The following is an 18,797-nucleotide window of genomic DNA, read 5'->3' as shown; positions in this document are numbered from 1 at the left end:
CTGGGAAAGCAAGCAAAATGGAGTCATGCAAGCTCTCTTTCTCTCTCTCTCTCCTTCTCTTTTTTTTTTTACTCTTAAAAAAGTTTCTGAGCCCTTTCCAACCCACTTTCCAAATGCAAAATGACCTTTCTAACAAGTAATAAAAACAGCAGTTTACCTTTGAAAATTTGAAATGGGTAACATATAATTAAACCCACTGCCCTAGTAATTTCCTTTAAAACCTCTATTCATATAAAAATACTCATCCTGGATACCAATTATCAAAAACATTCATTAGCAGGTCATCGCTATTAACAACACTTAATCATGGATCTGAAAGTAAGAATGGGAGCAGATTTCCAAGGAATGAATTGGCCTAACATCCCCCATCCTAGGAGTATTTTGGAAGGATTCCATCTATTCCTCATGGAGCATCTCTTCAGTACCTTAAATTCAGAGATTTCTCTGCTGAACTTCCTTTAGAGCTGAGCTTGAATATTTTATATTTGCTGGTCACCTGATGTCAGAGCTGCTAATTGCATGTGGGATTCTGCCAGATAACTAATCTTCAACATGATTGCCTAAAGTAGGAGGGGCTCTTCCTCTATTCCTCACTAATCTCCTTTCCCATCAGTGAACATTTCTGCCCTTTTCTTTGGGAGCACATGACTCCCTTCCCACTGATTGCCTGCCTTGTGATGGTTAATGTTTTAAGAAAAGGTCAGAAGCACTAATTTGAACAATAAGTCAGAGAAACTGGAGAGCTTTTGTTTTCTTTCAGCTTCGGGATTTTCTATTTTCCTGCCATGCAGGGATAGAATATCTGGCCAGTGGGCCATTACAGAAGTCCTGCAAAATCTTCTGGTACATAATGGGACAGGCATGTCAGTTGCCCACAGTTATCTGCCCGTATTGATAATTTTATATGGTCCTCAATGATGTTATAAATATCCAAATGGCCTTTGGCAGAGGAAAAAGGAATGAAACAAAGTTATTTTTTCCTTAGTAACACAAAGGCCAGATTAGTATTTGCTTTTGTTGGTAGCTTTAGGTTATGATTGCTCTTGAAAACAGGGGTTATTACTCTTGTAATTTATAGAGGGAATAATTGTAATAGAAAAGGCTTCAAAAAACAGCTCTACTGAATCATGTGACATTGGTCGTTCGACTCCCTGCTGGCTTTAGATTTAGGTACATCAGCTTCACTTCCTGGTGAAGTTAGTGGCTGCTGTTCAACTTTATTGCAAAACACCACAGTCATTATTTCGAAGATGCTCATGAAATGGCTTCTTATGTCCTGCTTTTACTACAAACCAATGGCACTAGGGGTAATAGATAGATGTACTGCAAGATGCAATTTTCTGAAAATCCGTGCATATGAAACCATCATTCACATGTAAACTTGAGTTTAGAATACATAATAAGCACTCTACAAAGCTTATTAGAATTCATGATTGATGTTGGCATTCCTTTTGACTTTAAACCATAAAATACTCTAGAAAACTATATAAAACAATCTAGTGTATGGTTAACAACAAGAAAGACAGCTAAGGATAGGTCTATAAATTAAGGGAAGAAAGAATAAGAGGAATTCTCTGTTTATGGTTCCTTGTCATAGCTATCAACATGATTTATTACAAGCATGGCTGTGTCAAAACATGATTATTAAGGTACTCATCTGTGAATCTGCGTCTGCGTCATTCTTTCTTTATTAGTTTTGTTTTTTTGTTTTTGTGTTTGCTTTGCTATATATAAAATAACTTGCTAAGAGATCTACACTGTAAGATCTCTCTTCCTATCTCCTTCCTTTCTTCCTTCCCTCCCACCCTCCCTCCCTTCCTCCTCCCTCCCTCCCTCCCTCCCTCCTCCCTCCCTCTTCCTTCCTTCTTTCCTTCCCCTTGCCTTCTTTTCTACCCCCCCATTCCCCTCCCTCGCTCCCTCCCTCCCTCCCTCCTCCCTCCCTCTTCCTTCCTTCTTTCCTTCCCCTTGCCTTCTTTTCTACCCCCCATTCCCCTCCCTCCCTCCCTCCCTCCCTCCTCCCTCCCTCTTCCTTCCTTCTTTCCTTCCCCTTGCCTTCTTTTCTACCCCCCATTCCCCTCCCTCCCTCCCTCCCTCCCTCCCTCCCTCCCTCCCTCCCTCCCTCCCTTCTTTCCTTCCTTCCTTCCTTCCTTCCTTCCTTCCTTCCTTCCTGTTTTAAGTAGTTATATCATTTCAACATGTCAGTTTGTGAATACAATGCATTCTGATCAATTAATCAATGTCATCCCTTTCATCTATCTCCCCTAACTCTACCCATCCCTTCAATTTACCTGGTTCTATTTTCACATATGTACATTGAATATTTGTCCTTCTTTCTTCTCTCCATTCATCAGCCCCCACTCTGCCTGACTTCATGCCATTTGATAGCACATGTTTCAGCTTCCTGATATTTACTTTGTTCCTTTATAGGTTAGTTATTCAAAGGCGTTACCCCATTGAAATTCTCTGTATACCATCTTTAGTTAATACATTTGTATATATGTTTTTCTTAAAATTATTGTTAATTTTCTCTTGTATCTCTAGTCTATTGAAACACAAAATAGCATCATTACTAGGTAACTAGAATTCAGTGACTTTTCACTAATACCTTGCATTAAAAGCATATCCAATATATTGCAGGGAAAATACCAGACAACATCTTGTAGTTTTTTTTTAATGGAAGTGTTGTGTGTGTGTGTGTGTGTGTGTGTGTGTGTGTGTGTGTGTGTGTGTATACTTATTCTCTGGGTAGTGATTGTTCAGGTTTTTTTTCTTGTGTTATAAACAAGGCTGCTTTAAATACTCTTTAAGTATTTCCTGCTTAACATACATATGACTTTCTTCATGGTAAATATCTAGAAAGTAATCACCTAGGCCTTGAGTTTGTGAATGTGGATAAAGTAATTCTAGATTCTTTTCCAACTGTATGCACTATTTTCTGTTACCAGCAGTGCTTACATTATGTATTGATTCATAAGGTATCTAACAGTGTTGAAAAGATGTAATTGCCAATTTTAAATATTTGTAATTTTACAAATATTTACCTGTATTAAATATTAATGGAAAACCCCAGGAATAAACATTTCATAGTATATAAGTTGTGTGCCCTTTTGAGTAGATTGATGAATCTCATGCTGATCTATCTGAACCCTAACTGTCTCTTTGCTTGCATATCTGTGCTGTACAATCTACTAGCCTGTTTGTCACTGGGATGTTTCAGGTATCAGGAATTATCAAGTTACCTGTAGAAACGCTGCAATACTTGTGCTCAAGTAACACTTTTTTAAACTTAATGATGGCACCAAAGTACAGAAGAAGTGATGCTGATTGAGTGTGACAAAGAGGAGCCGTACAGTGGTTCCTTTAACTGAAGAGGAAGACATTCTTTATTAATAACAAAAGAAAAAATAATAAATTATGCAGTTGCTAAGATCTAGGATCAGAATGTGTAGGAAAAATCATAGTAAATAAAGGTTCAACACTATCCACAATTTCAGTCATCCGCTTGGAACTTGGATTATAACTCCTCAGATAAGAGGAGAATAGTATCCTTCCAGATATTTTACCCCCACTGGATGAAATATCATAAAACATTAATATTAACATTTTAATTTTCATGACTACTTATAGTTATTTTTAATTTTCTATTTCCCAGTAGTCCTGGGCCTTGAACTCCGGTCTGAGTGCTATCTTTGAGCTACTTTTACTGAAGGCTAGAACTCTACCACTTGAGCTGCAGCACCATTTCCAGTTTTTTCTGTGATTCACGGAGATAAGCATCTTGTGGAATTTTCTTCTGGGCTGGCTTAGAAACCCAGTCCTCAGATCTCAGCATCCTGAGTAGCTAAGATTACAGGTGTAGTGTCTGGCTAGTAGCCTTTTTATTTTTCTTTTTTCTAAAAATGAATCTTTTATCTTAATTTGTTTCCTTATTATGCATGTGTGTGTGTGTGTGTGTGTGTGTGTGTGTGTGTGTGTGTGTCCTGGGGATTGAACTCAGGGTCTGTGTGTTATCCCTGAATCTTTTGCTTAAGGTCTAGGGCTCTGCCACTTGCCACAGTGACACTTCTGTCTTTTTAGTGGTTAGTTAGAGATGAGAGTTTCATGGGTTTCCCTAACTGATCTGGCAGTGAACCATGATCCTTAGATCTCAGCCTTGTGAGTAGCTAGGGTTATAATTATGAGCCAGGTGTTCTGCTCTTTATTTTTTAAGTATAATATAATGTTTAAAGTCTAGGATGTAAAAAAAATACAAAAAGCCGATTGTTGGAGTCTGGAGTTTGGTCTAGTGGTAAGAGTGCTTGCCTAGCATGCACAAACACCCGGGTTCACTTTCTTGATACCACATACATAGAAAAAGCTGAAAGTGGTGCTATGGATCAAGTGGTAGAGCTCTAGCCTTGAGAAAGCCCAAGAACAGTGCTCAGGCCCTGAGTTCAGGCCTAGGGACTGGCAAAAAACAAAAAAAAAGCAGATTGTTTTCGAATCTACAATGGGAATCTGACCATGGGTAAATGTTGAGATTATCAACTTCATTTCTAAATACTATCTCATTTTCAACATAATGTTTTCCATTTGGGTATGGAAAACTGGTATGTACTTGTTTTGTTACTGAGGTTTCAAAATGTGACTTTTTTTTTTTTTTTTGCAGGTCGTGGGGCTTGGATTCTGGGCTTGGGCACTGTCCCTGAGTCCTTCAGCTCAAGGCTACCACCCTACCTCTTGAACCACAGTGCCATTTCCGGTTTTCTAGAGATTAATTGGAGATAAGAGTCTCATGGACTTTTGTGCCCAGGTTGGTTTTCATCTGTGATCCTCAGATCTCAGCCTCCTGAGTAGCTAGGATTACAGGCATGAGCCATTAGCACCAGGCTACCAATTTTCTTATTTATACCAAGGCAATGTATTTTAACTAGATGCGTATTACTGACAGTCAAACTATGTTATTATATTTCACCTGTATCTCAAGACTCCTTCTACATTACCTTAAAGCAAAAATAACTGCAAGAAACAATGGGTATAAAATTATATAGGGTTCTTTCTTTCAATAGTTTTGGTTTTCTTTTACAGATTTCTTGCTAGATTTAAGTAGCTGATTACTTTAATATCTGGAATACATTATTAGCATTGTGCTAGTTTTGATTAGCAGTTTTGACAAAAGTAATTACTATTAACATTAGGGGAAAGTTGTGTGAAGGAATATGGAAACTAACAATATCTTTACAAACTTTCTGTAATTCTCAAATCATTCCAAGATAAAATGTTTATGTGAAAAAGGTATTTAAAATATATATTCTCAAGGGAAGCACAGAAATAGTGGGACAGAGGATGAACTTAGTCAGCAGTGATACTCCCTAGACACTTGTGGGAAAGGGAAGCCAGATGGGAAAGAAAACTGGGAGAAAATTAGGATGACACTGTGAAAAAAGAAATGTACTCAATACTTGACTTATGTAACTGTAACCCTTATGTATATCACCTTTACAATAATAATTAAAATTAAAAAATTAAAAAGTATGAAAACACATACAAATAAAATAAAATAGATATTCTCTGGGTGTATAATCATTTCCACTTATATAAATACAGGATATCCTACTTTGTTGGAAAGATTGATGCTGGTGCAAAAACAAAAAGAAAATATATTTACATTCTTACTCTTTGACCAGACAATGAAAAATGGTTAATATGTTAGCATTACACAGAACATAAATCAGAAACAAATATTAAAAATCCATAGGCAACTATTCTTGTCTCAAAGAAGAAATTATTTGAAAAATTTCTTTAATCAAACAAATTTTATGGTGAATTTTTTCTCATGGTAAGATAATGTAGTCGCCTAGATCACCGTTATAGCATGAATTAAACAGCATGATCATAAAGAGAATATTATCGGTTAATAAAAGACAATTCCTAGCATCTCTTAAAGAAATAATACAACTGAGTTGTACAAATTGTAGCTTAACATTAATTGAAACGCTAAAAGTAATAAGTAGTACACATGACAAGAGCAACTTGATAGAGAATTAATAATCCTGCTGCTCTGAAATGTACATCATGACAGCACAAAAAGAAAAACTAATATATATCTACTGATAGTTGATTCTCAGATCATATGTCAGAAGGACTGATCACCTCTTTCTATTTTTTGAGATCTTATGATTGCCATTGGTATAACAGAGAGGAGACTTTAGGTTACTTTGAAAAGAATGTTTAGATGTATCTGAATTTTTTTCATAGAAAATTATTAATGAATCTTTTGTGATCATCTGTAGCAAATGATACTGGCTGCATTAGTTGTCCAATTGAATTGCATTTTTCTGGATTATCTCCTTAGCTGAACTAAGCTTCCATTATTGGCTAGAATTCCACAGGCATTAAGGCAATGGAAAGTCATCTGTTAGGCTAGTCATGTGTTTTTGCCTCATGAATAAGCTTAAATTCAATGAAAGCAAAGGAAAGCACTTTATGTCATGAAGCAGAAGCTCTGTCGAACACAAATCTTCTATTTTAGGTAAAAATCATTTTATAGTGTCCATAGAGAACAGAATTTCTAATAAACTGTATAATTAGTTTAATTGAAGTCTCCAAAACTCAAGATCAATTTGTATATATTGATACGGCCAGTTAACAATAATTTTATTTCTGTTCAGTAGAATTATCTTACTAAATTAAAATAAAAGCCCTTAGAACGTTTTTTTTTTAAAAATTTGACAATTGTATTCTGCTTGTCTGAGCAAATGACCTTGTAAGATTTTCCTACAGAGGAAATTTCTGAACATAATGTGTGCAGGTTAGCAAAGTCAAAATAAGAAAAAATAATGAGCCTGGAGTGTAAGAGACGTGTGCATTTGTTGTGCAGTTAAAACTACTGTGTTCAACTTCACTCTAAGCACTCAATAATTTGGTCATAGAGCTTCAGTTATTTCAACATTTCTCAGCACACCCCTATGATCAGCCCCTTTTTAGCTGTGTACTGTGTGCAACAGAGGTAATAGCCACCTCGAATATGAAACAGACGAATAGTCAAATGCACAGTGCATAATGTATGTGTGATACACAGAAATATAATTATGTATTCTAAGAAAGTGGGCTTTCCTTTTCAAACCCTACTTTAAAATTATATTTAGAAAAATGAAATATTAAGGCCTTATGTCTGTATCAATCGTATTGGCACAATTTCTCACATATAGGATATTTCCTATCTATGATGTAGTGATAGATTTTCCTACTCTTAAAATATTGATTTATAAAGCAAAAGAAATAGTTAAGAAGTTATAACAGGCTACAGAGTAGAAAAGTAAATGTTTAGCTAATGAATACAAAATTATTTTTCTTATTAACTACTTTAAAACATAATGTGTGGGATATGATATATGTATACATACATATAGAATTATTTATAATAGTTATATAAATATAATATAGAAGAGTTATATAAATATAATATAAACTTATATAATATATGTTTATAAAATATTCATAAAATATATCTATGCTTTGTAATTATTACATATTATATAATATGTAGCAGGGGGTGATGCATGATGCTGTACTTACTTTTTTCTTTTTAATTTAGACTGGGAAGTATAGCATGGACCTAGATAATAGTAGTGCAATGAGGCTGAGCTAATATTCTGTGTTGTATGTGTGTTTCCTACTTAATAAAGTTGTTGGCTTTTAGTTAGAAATAATGCTATGCTAAACAGTGTCCAGGGTGTCCCAAGAGACATGGCTAGGCTCTCAAGACTGTCAGATAAACCTTTCTGTTACATTTTTTTTTTTTTGCCAGTCCTGGGCTTGAGCTCAGGGCCTGAGCACTGTCCTTGGATTTTCTCAAGCCTAGAGCTCTACCACTTGAGCCTCAGCACCACTTCTGGCTTTTTTTCTATGTATGTAGTACTGAGGAATTGAACCTGGGTCTTTGGGCATGCTAGGCAAGCACTCTATCACTAGGCCAAACTCCAGGCCTCTGTTACTTTTCATTAATGTCTTCAATGAAATGCAATAAAATGGGTACTATCAGAAATTAAGCAGTGCTCCTCAAAAGTGATTCTGGGAAGTTTGGATTCAATTCCTCTTCAATTCCTCTTCTTTGTCCCCTCCCCCACTCCCCTCCCGAGGGGTTAGTAATTGGAAGTTTTTCAGCTGAATACTTGTAGAAAGTGCTGCTAAAAGACAGCAGATAATTATCAATTAAAATAAAAGCTATTAGCTTTGGGGTAATTTCAAAGTAACATTAAGACCAAAGCAAAACAATAACAACACACAATTAGGTTTGAGCAATGTCAGAGAAAGACTGCACTAGGGATGGGGAACTTACAAAGTTGTTAGGGAGTATATCCAAGTAGGTGATTGGAGAAGATTCCAGAGGGATGTCAGGCACGAGTGTCAGGAAAAATGGAAGAAGGATTCTCAAACAGGCAGGCTAGGGCTGTCTATTGAGGCCCACTAGTAAAAGGCACAACCTGAAACCCTATGGGTGGGGTTGGAGTTAGGTTTTTATGGGGTCTGAGCAGGGAGTTTGGGGTTACCATTAGCTCAGTACAGGAGCGCTGGTGGAGAATAGGCTAAGTGTAGTGATAATTGACTCCCTGATCAGAGGTCTCAAACTTTTCAATGCCTGGTTAGTTTGACTTTCTCAGAGTCCAGTTCTCAGCCTTCTGTCCAATTTCAACTCTTTCCTGGCCTGGCAGCTCTACCTCAGTGTTCCTTACAGGTTAGGCCCACAATGGAGTGTTTACAGCCAGGCTCAGGCTGGATTGCTCTGCCAGTGTCACTGGGGTCTCGCCTGAGGTAAATAGGATGGGGTGCCAATCCTTCAGTGAGCTTGCCTGTTCACTACAAGACACCCGTTTAAAGATGTTCCTAGCTCATCATTACTACACTGTTGGTGGGAGTGCAAACTCGTTCAACCACTGTGGAAAGCAGAATGGCAGTTCCTCAAAAGACTAAACTAGAAGTCTTCTATGATCCAGCAATTCCACTACTTGCATTTACCCACTCATCCAGAAACAAGGACATACTAAATCCACTAGGACAACAATGTTCATTGCAGCACTATTCACCATAGCAAAGATGTGGAACCAACCTAGATGCTCCTCAGTTGATGAGTGGATCAACAAGATGTGGTATTTATATACAATGGAATTCTGTGCTGCTGTCAGAAAGAATGACATCGCCCCATTTGTAAGGAAATGCAAAGACTTAGAAAAAATCATATCAAGTGAAGTAAGCCAGACTCAAAGGAACATAGGCTCAATGGTTTTCCTCATTTGTCATAATTAGTAGAAACCTTGGGCTCTCCTAGCAGAAATTTACAATAGAACAAAACCTAGATACGTAAGGCCATACAGAATGATGCGGACCTCCAGGATATTGAAACAAAAGCCATATAATGAGTGATTGTTGTCCTTCATGTACTATGTTATCTCCCATTTCTTTTGCTATCCCTTGGTTATCTCAAATTGTTATAGTATTTCACCTGGTTATCTGATATATTGTATATATGCGTATTTGGTTATTAGAAGTCAGATAGGGAAGGGAGGAAAACAAGACGAGGGTCTGGGGTGGAAGGAGAGAAACAAGAAACAAGACATGAGAAAGGGTATCAATGTATGTGAAGTAATGCACATTCTATCTGGTGAATATAATGTAACCTTTTTATTAATTACAATAAAAATATATGAAAAAAAGAATCTCCTAAAAAACAAACAAACACACAAACAAAGAACCAGAAAAAACAGATGTTCCCAGCTCATCACGAAGTCACAAGAGCAACTGCATATATAAAGAGCTCTAACCTAAATAGCAACAACCTACTTTTTCTTTCTAATTATTAAATACTTTTTTTAACTTCAGTCAGTGTATCTTTGCTGTGAAAATTTCATGTATAAGAATAGTGATATCAAAGCCACTTGAAATAAAGTCTTCCAAATCTTGCAAGAGGTCCTTTGTAAAAAAATTTCTTACCTTACAATTTCAAAATTTGGAATATGCAGATGGAGAGGTAAGGCTCTAAGTTGGTTTATCACAATCAGTGTCAAATTTACTAAAAAACTGGGATGAAACCCATATGTAGTAATGAACTGAAGAAGATCAAAGTAGTTTGGTTGCATTTCAAATACATTTGCTTTCCTAAGTGACTCAGCATGTGATGATTTTTTAAATTTATAGTGTTGAATATATAAGCTAAAATTAAGGTGTCCAGAGAGATCAGTAAAAGGTATTAAGGTACTGAAGAGATTTGAGTCTGTGACCACTGCTATTACTCCCTATGTATAGTTTAGATATATTGTACGTGTTACCATATCTCATTTTTCTCCTTTTATTTCTCTTGATGTAGACATCCTAGTTGTTCTGTACTCTAATGTCTCAGGGGCCTTTTATAAAATGACTCAAAATCAGGCATGGAGGCAGAATGTTGTTCACACTAAGGGTGCTGGAGGCAGAATGTTTTTCACACTAAGGGTGTCTTTATATATATATATATATTGTAATTAATAAAAGGGTTACATGATATTTGCCAGATAGAAGGTGCATTAATTCACATACATTGATACCCTTTCACATGTCTTGGTACCCATTACCCTCCCCCTACCCACCACCCACTCCCCGTATTGGTTTTCCCCCCTTCCCTATCAAGTTTCAGATAACCAAATACAAATAAATTCAATATTCCTTTTTTTTTAAAGTAAACTTCCAGAGGTCAGACTTACATGAACAGCTCTCCCTTTCTACTTCTTCATGTAAAGCAAAGGTTATTGAAAGTCTTCACTGAAAACACAAGGTATTAAAAGAAACTTATCACAAAGGGATAGAATGAACGTAGAAGTTCTGAAGTGCTAAAGAAAGACAGTGGTGAGCAAAGAGAGGGATTGGTGTACTACTGTAAAGTATCAGAGTAGGATGAGGGTCCATATACAATGATGGTTATCAGACACAGGCTGGATGCACTTGAATTACTGGTATCCCATGGACTCTGGAAGTTTGGGAACTATCACTTAACTTTAAATTACATACATGACTGAAATTCTTTCTTTAATGGAGTTTTGCCAGTTAGGGCTCTTTGGCAAGGACTGGAGAGGGCTGGGTGAATTTGTTTATCACTCTAAGCTTTCGCAATAGCGTCACAGCCAGAGGTATAGAGACTGCTGGCAGTATGAAAGAATTTTTGTGCTTAGATTGTTCTGGCATGTTCAGGATGAGGGGATGGATAGGGACTAGAATTTGTTACACAGAAAAACATATCCATAGAGAAAAGTGCCAAAAAACCATATCATATTAGTTGATTCCATTAAGAAGACAAAGCAGTCAGCATGAGCCAGCACACTTTACATTTTAAATGTGGTCATTCTTCTTCACTCCCATCTAGGACATCTCTGTCAATGTCAACAATGACTCTTATCATCATTAAGTATTTTCAAACAATGTGTAAGCATTATTGTAAAGACATTTAACTTATGTAGGGAAAGATGAATTGTTTTTATTAAGGCATGATTACTAATACTTCTATATCTATATCTTTCAAGAACTCTTTTTTAAACTTTCATATGTGGCCTTTGTTTTTCTCGTGGTTTTCCTTGTCTAGTAGTTGCTAGCCATTGAGAGTCCTTTATGCCTTTATGGAAGTCGAAAGGGAAATGTACTTTTATTCACGTGGTCCTGAGAATGCTGAGAGTAAATTGGTAACCTACCTTAAAGTTAATATACTTACCAACTCTGTAAGGTAGTTATCCTTATTCATGGGGGTTCAGAAAACCAAAATGATTTGCTAGGCGTTGTATACAAATGAATAAGCAAGCTGCAATTTAGCGTGGTTTGTCAGTCTCATTTCAAGCATCATTTTCACGACATGATAGCTGGTTGTAGGTTGGGTTATTATTTTGTTTGAAGTAGACAGGTTAATTGAAATAAAGGTATACAAAAGAGGGTCAGAGAGGGCATTATAAAAAGCAGTAAAATTCATGTCTAAGGAAATGAACATATAGGTAATAGAACACATATTGTTTGTGGGATGTGAACAGTAACATTGCAGGTACCGAGTCTACTTTATGTCAGTGCTCTTTGCTAAATCTGTTTTTAGAATGCATGTTGAAATGAGCTCTGCTAGCAGGGTACTTTCTTATGCAGAATTGTAAGTGGGTCAGTAAAAATAGAGCATTCTATTCTTTCTAAAGCACTGGATGATTTTCCACTAACATATATGAAAGGATTCAACAAAGTCACCTGATGAGAGAGAATAACAAACCTAAATACTAATTGGTAGGCAAATCAAGTGAGGAAAAAGAAAACTTTTCTTTTAAATAGATGAAAAGTAATCACCATGCTGTAAAAGTTTTTGTTCTCTATTTATAGAAAGCATGTGTCAAACATTCCTATCATTATTATAACTCATTAATATAAAGGAAAAATTAGTACTTCTGCCCTTAGTCATTTTCGGCTGTTCCTAAACTCTTTCGCTCAAGGCCAGCACTCATCACCTTGAGCTACAGCTCCATTTTTGATTTTCTGGTGGTTAATTGGAGTGTGAGATTTGCAAACTTTCCAGCCTGGAGTGGCTTCGAACTACCATCTTTAGATCTCAGCTTCCTGAGTATGTAAGATTACAGGTGAGTCACCAGTGCTGAGCAGTGTGTGTGTGTGTGTGTGTGTGTGTGTGTGTGTGTGTGTGTGTGTATGTGTGTGTGTGTGTATTAGGACTTGTACTCAAGTCCTGGCCATTCTTTGTTAGATATTTTTTGCTCAAGGCTGGTGCTCTACCACTTGAGCTGTAGCTTCAGTTTTATCTTTCTGGTGGCCAATTGGAGATGAGAGATGCATGGTCCCCCCCCCCCCCCACTGCCCTGCACACACACACACACACAAACTGGCTTCAAACCACAAGCCTTGCATGCCAGCCTCCTGAGTAGCTAGGATTTCAGGTAGGAACCACGTTGTCCAGCTAGTTTAGTAAGTTTTAAAAAGAAGAAACTCTCTTGGTATCATTCCAGTGACATTATTAGAAGTACTCTCTATCCACACTTAGATTCTCAATTACCCACTGTCAACTGCAGTGTATTGTGAGAATTAGTCCCCTTATCTATTACTTATTGTTAATCTTTTGTTGTGCCCAATTTATAAGTTTCCCATTGGTATTTATGCATATGGGTGTTGTACCATTCTCTATTTCAGTGATCTGCTGGGGTCTTGGAGTATATTATCTGCAAATGAGGACATAAGTGTAGTTAAGTCATAGAGACAGGAAGCAGAATGGTGGTTTTTGGAGGCAGGAAATAGAATGAGCATGGACAAGTATTGTTTATTGAGTATAATGTTTCCATTCTGCAATGTAGAAAAGATTTACAAGTAGCTAATAGTGATTATTTTTTAAAAAATATTAGTCAAATGTACTGCATGCCAGACAACTGTATGCCTAAATATGGCTAAGACAATAAAATTCACACTTTGTGTTTAGAACAACAAAATATTGAGGAATCAGCACATATAAATTTTAGGTATATCCACTCTCCTTTTCCATATATGTAAGGCTATTGAAATAACTAGTGAAAGGTAATTGCTCATGGAGCTGAGATTTGAAATCAACCTAGGGCCACCAGATTAAAAACAGAACGCCTGGATAAATCCATATTCCAGATAAACAACAACTTTTAGTATAAGTATGTTTCAGTGTTCACAGTTTCCTGATACATTTATCCAGGAGTTCTGCTTTTCTTGTTTGCTAAAGTTAGTAATCCTAACTATATGTTTAAGGTACATATTGTCTATAACCACATGATGAAAATACATTATGCATTATAAAGAATAATGACATTTTCTAATCAAAAGGTAAAAAAGACATTGTTTGCTATGTTCCGAGATTATTCTCAGAAAATGTGGACAATATGTTTGTGGCAGATCACAGGTTACTGCCAGTATTTACCTCTGTATATATGACTTTTAACAATTCATTACATAGCAATGGATTGTACATCGTGTCCATTTGTTATGAAAAATTGTCATCATACTCTTATATGTACCAGATCTAAGCCTTAGAGGAGAAAACTAAACTTCTTTTCTACTTACCTAAAGTGAAAAAAGATTTTAGCTCCTCAGAATAATGTACTAATAATCAATTACTCCTACTTTACAGATGTTAGAAACCCACTAGAATCTATCATTCTTTTTCATTTCTGTGATTCTTAATGTGCGTTTAGGAAAACATAGCAATTCCTGATTTTCCTGTGACTTGCAGCTTGATTTTTCATATGACTTTTTGAGGTAAAATCATGCTTTCAGGCAGAAATAGCTCGCATTCCTTTCCTATTGTTTTATTCTCACTCACATGATTCTCAAATAAACTATTTTTTGAGACTGAAATGCAGCCTTGAGAGGTCAAGGATTTCAAAATATGAGAAAATAATTCTCTCTTTGTTGCAGAGGAATAGTACTAGAAGTTTTTTTTTAATTTTACTTTATTATCAAATTGATATATAGAGGGGTTACAGTTACATCTGTAAGGAAGTGAGTATATGACTTCTTTTTTAGTAACATTTAAAATTATTTGTATTACTTTTAAGTGGTTGTACAAAGGAGCGGCCATTCAATATAGCAGTTTATGAATCATAAACAATGCATCATGAGCAATGGTACACCTTTCAACATTCCCACCCATCTCTCCCAAATCCACCTCTTCCCTCACTTTTCTTAATTTTGTAAGATTTGCACTGAATTTCTTACTGAATTCTCCCCACTTTTTTCTCTTCATTAGTCTACTTCCTCACCTGGACCCTACTCACTCACTTTCAAGTCGCATTGAGCAGGGAGTTAGGTTGCCTAAGGGATTACACCATATGAGTTCTCCCTGAATCTACTATATTTCAGGTAATATATTTGTTTCCACTTGCATACCAACCTGAAGTGTTTATTTATATATTTGCAAATTAATTCTGGCTTCCTCCTAAGAAAAAAATGCATCCTTTGTCTCTCTGGGCCTGGTTTACTTCATTTAACATGACTTCTTTTTTGGGTCCTTCCATTTCCTTGAAATGAATAATTCCTTCTATGTTTATTAACCTTTACATTTATGTAAAGGAAATTTCTTTCTATTTTCTCTGTCTCTCCCTTTCTACCAGTGAGGATAGTTAGAGTTACAAGAATGCATTATCAGCACTCAGGCTCTCTGGCTCATTTAGGGTCTGAAGTGGGTTGAATCCCTGATGTTTGCAGACATGAAAAATCACTCTGTATTGACCTTCATCGAAGAGACATTCTCCTAACTTAATTATGATACCCTAGTCCTTGTCTGATCCTGTTTTCTGGAGAGTCTTACCTAAAGCCCTTTGCTAGAATCCAATATGTTTACTGCCTGAGAAGATTACTTCTTGAATATTGCTACCCCATCCCATGTTTTTCTCCCATTTCCCCTCCCTCACCCCAACCCAAGTTGTAGAGTACATTTCCAACATACTGTCTTGTGAACAACACTTTTACACTGGTTCATCCTTTGTCCTTTATTTCATTATCTTATTTTGCTCCTTCCTTTCCCTGATTCAAATAAATGAGTATACAATGCATCAAGTACCAAAGTCAGCATTATTCACCATAGCTAAGATATAGAACCAAACTAGATGCCCCTTAATAGATGAATGGGTCAAGAAGATGTGGTACTTATACACAATGGAATTCTATGCAGCCATCAGAAAGAATGACATTGCCCCATTTGTAAGGAAATAGAAGTTTTTAAAATCTATCTTTATCATGACAGGTAACATTTAAATACTGAATCTGAGGGTTTGTACTGTCTATAAGAATGGTGCACAAAGGCAAATGAAATGTGCCTTCCAATTCCAAGAAATTGAAATAATTAAAACATGAAATGCAATATTAATTATTGAAAGAGAGGCATGTGGCCCCAAAGGGAAATAATATATAGACATTAAATGTTTAATTTTGGGTAGTGTTACAGGTCCATTATTTTACTAATTCATTTATAAAAAAGTTAAAAAGCACACAGTGTTTTCCTTCATAAAATCAGAGACTAAAGCTGAAAAAATGTAGTTGTGTTCCCTGAAGATCATAACCATTAGAATTTCTTTTTCTTTTGCTTCACGATTTTCAGCTTCTTTTCTTTTCTTTTCTTTTCTTTTCTTTTCTTTTCTTTTTTCTTTTAGGGGTAGTGTATAGAGGGGTTACAGATACATTTGCCCTTACTTCTCACACATTGATACCCCTTCTCATGTTTTTGTCCCCATTTCCCTCCTCCCACCAACTCCCAATTATCTTGTTTCCTTCTCTTCCCTTTCCTATTGCAAATAAACAAATAAATGTGTATGCAATATATCAGGTAAAAAAGTCAGAGACAGTAACAATGTGAAGTTAACCAGGGAGCAACAAAAGACAAGAGAAATAACACAGTACATTAAGAATAACAATCACACAAGGTAAAGCTCTTGTTTCCCAGAAATTTTTTCATTTCGTCTCATCCTATATGACCTTATGTACTTAGCCTTTGAGCTACTGTAATCTTCTGCTAGGAGAGTTCTAAATGTGTACTAATTATTACAAATGAGGGAAAACATGGAGCCTATGTTCCTTTGGGTCTGGCTTACTTCTCTTAATATGATTTTTCCAGGTCTTTCCATTTCCTTACAAATGGGGCGATGTCATTCTTTCTGATGGCAGCATAGAATTCCATTGTGTATAAGTACCACATCTTGATCCAATCATTTACTGAGGGGTACCAGGGTTGATTCCATATCTTTGCTATGGGAAATAGTGTTGCAATGAACATTATTGTGTTAGTGGCTTTAGTATGCCCTAGTTTCAGGACATGCCAAGTAGTGGAATTGCTGGGTTATAGGGGCACTCTATGTTTAGTCTTCTGAGGAACTGCCATACTACTTTCCAGAATGGTTGAACAAGTTTACACTACCACAAATAACAGTATAGTAGTGATCCCTCCTGGCCACATCCCTGCCAGCATCTGTTGTTATTAAGTTTCTTGATCCTGGCTATTCTAACTGGAGTGAGGTGGAATCTCCAAGTTGTTTTGATTTGCATTTCTTGGATGGCCAGAGATGTGTAATTTCATCATGTGTCTTTAGGCCATTCTTATTCCCTCTTCAGAAAAGTCTCTCTTTAAGTCTTTCACCCATCTTTTAAAGGAAAGGTTGTTTCTTTGAAGATTGGTTTTGGAGAGATTCAATTTTTTAGCTGTAGATATATTTTAGATATGAGGCCTTTGTCTGTTTTATGGCTATTTAACTTGCTAGCTATGTCCTTTGCCATACAGAAGCTCTGCAGTTTAGTGTAGTCCCATTTGTCCAAACTTTCTTTAATTTGTTGTGTTTCTGGGTCTTTCAGTAAGAAAGTTTTGACCTGTGCCAAGGAAACCTAGTGTATCTCCTATTCCTTCTTGTAAAGCTTTCAGGGTATCTGCTTTTACCTTAAGGTCTTGTATCCATTTGGAGTTAGTTCTTGTTCAGGGTGACATAGAAGGATCCAACTTTAGTTTTCTGCAGGTGCTTAACCAATTCTGCCAGCACTCCTTGTTGAAGAGGTTGTCTTTCTTCTATTCTATTTTTTTGGCTCCTTTATCAAAGATTAGGTGACCATAGGTTCAGATGAATTTTACAGTAAGATAATACTTTCAGGCAGGAATTATATAATACATATTTGAAATAATAGTTGTCAGTTTTTTATATCTCTTGTCTTTTTTCTGAGTCAGTCAGATTTGAGGAGTCTACCTGCTTAGTAGGAAAATCCTCAATGAAATGTTTCTGAAAGCCAAGGCCAATGGAAGAGATGATTGTCCAGAGGAAAGGTAAGGTATCTGTAAGGAGGTAGAGCCAGGAGATGGTGACTCACACTGTAATCTTAGCTACTCAGGAGGCTGAGATCTGAGGATGACAGTACAAAGCCAGCCCTGGCACAAAGGTCCATGAGATGCATATCTCCAATTAACCATCAGAAAACTGGAAATGGTGCTGTGGTTCAAGTAGTAGAGGGTTAATCTTGAGCTGAAGAGCTCAGGGACATTGCCCAGCCTCAGAGTTCAAGCCCCATGACAGACAACAAAAAAATTCTGTAGCATCCCATTTGAAAGTAAAAATTTGTCTTTGAAATTAATCTTTCTCAGAGTTCAACACGTCATAATTCACTTAGTTTGAAAACTTTATAGATAAACGTTTTTGTTGTTTTTGCTAGTCCTGGGGCTTGAACTCAGGGTCTGGGCACTGTCCTTGAGTTTTCTCAAGGCTAGTGCTCTACCACTTGAGTCACAGCACTTTCTATTTTTTTTTCTGTGTATGCGGTAGCAAGGAATCAAACCCAGGGCTTTGTGTATGCTAGGCAAGCAGTGTACCACTAGGTCACACTCCTGGTCCCTATACCAACATTTTGAAGGATAGTATTTGAATTACTTTGTGAGAACTGACAAATCTGACAACAGTCAGAATAGATAATCAAGATGAGGAAACTAAGATTGCATGCATGTGCTCACATATAAATCACTGGAGTCTAAAGATTCAATGGTTTTATAGAATGATTGATTGGTTTAAAGTCAAGACATATCATGCTGTCCTTTGTTTAAGATAGGCTAATGGTTTCCTTCACACATGGAATAAAGCCTTAATTACTTTGTACTTCTTCAGAATGTCCACTATCTATTACAGTCCAAACCTGAAATCTTCACCTATACAACTAACAGAGAAAGCTGTCAAATTCCTTTTCTGAATTTTCTCTGATAAATTTACTTAGTGTTTCCAATTTTAATAGCATGATAATCCTGTCTACTTAAAAATGTACATATAACTATCTCT

This window comes from Megascapheus bottae, chromosome 3, assembly GCF_031878675.1.
Source record: "Megascapheus bottae isolate mThoBot1 chromosome 3, mThoBot2.hap1, whole genome shotgun sequence".
In the NCBI taxonomy this organism is placed as follows: domain Eukaryota; kingdom Metazoa; phylum Chordata; class Mammalia; order Rodentia; family Geomyidae; genus Megascapheus; species Megascapheus bottae.
Note: the sequence above shows the minus strand (reverse complement) of the source record.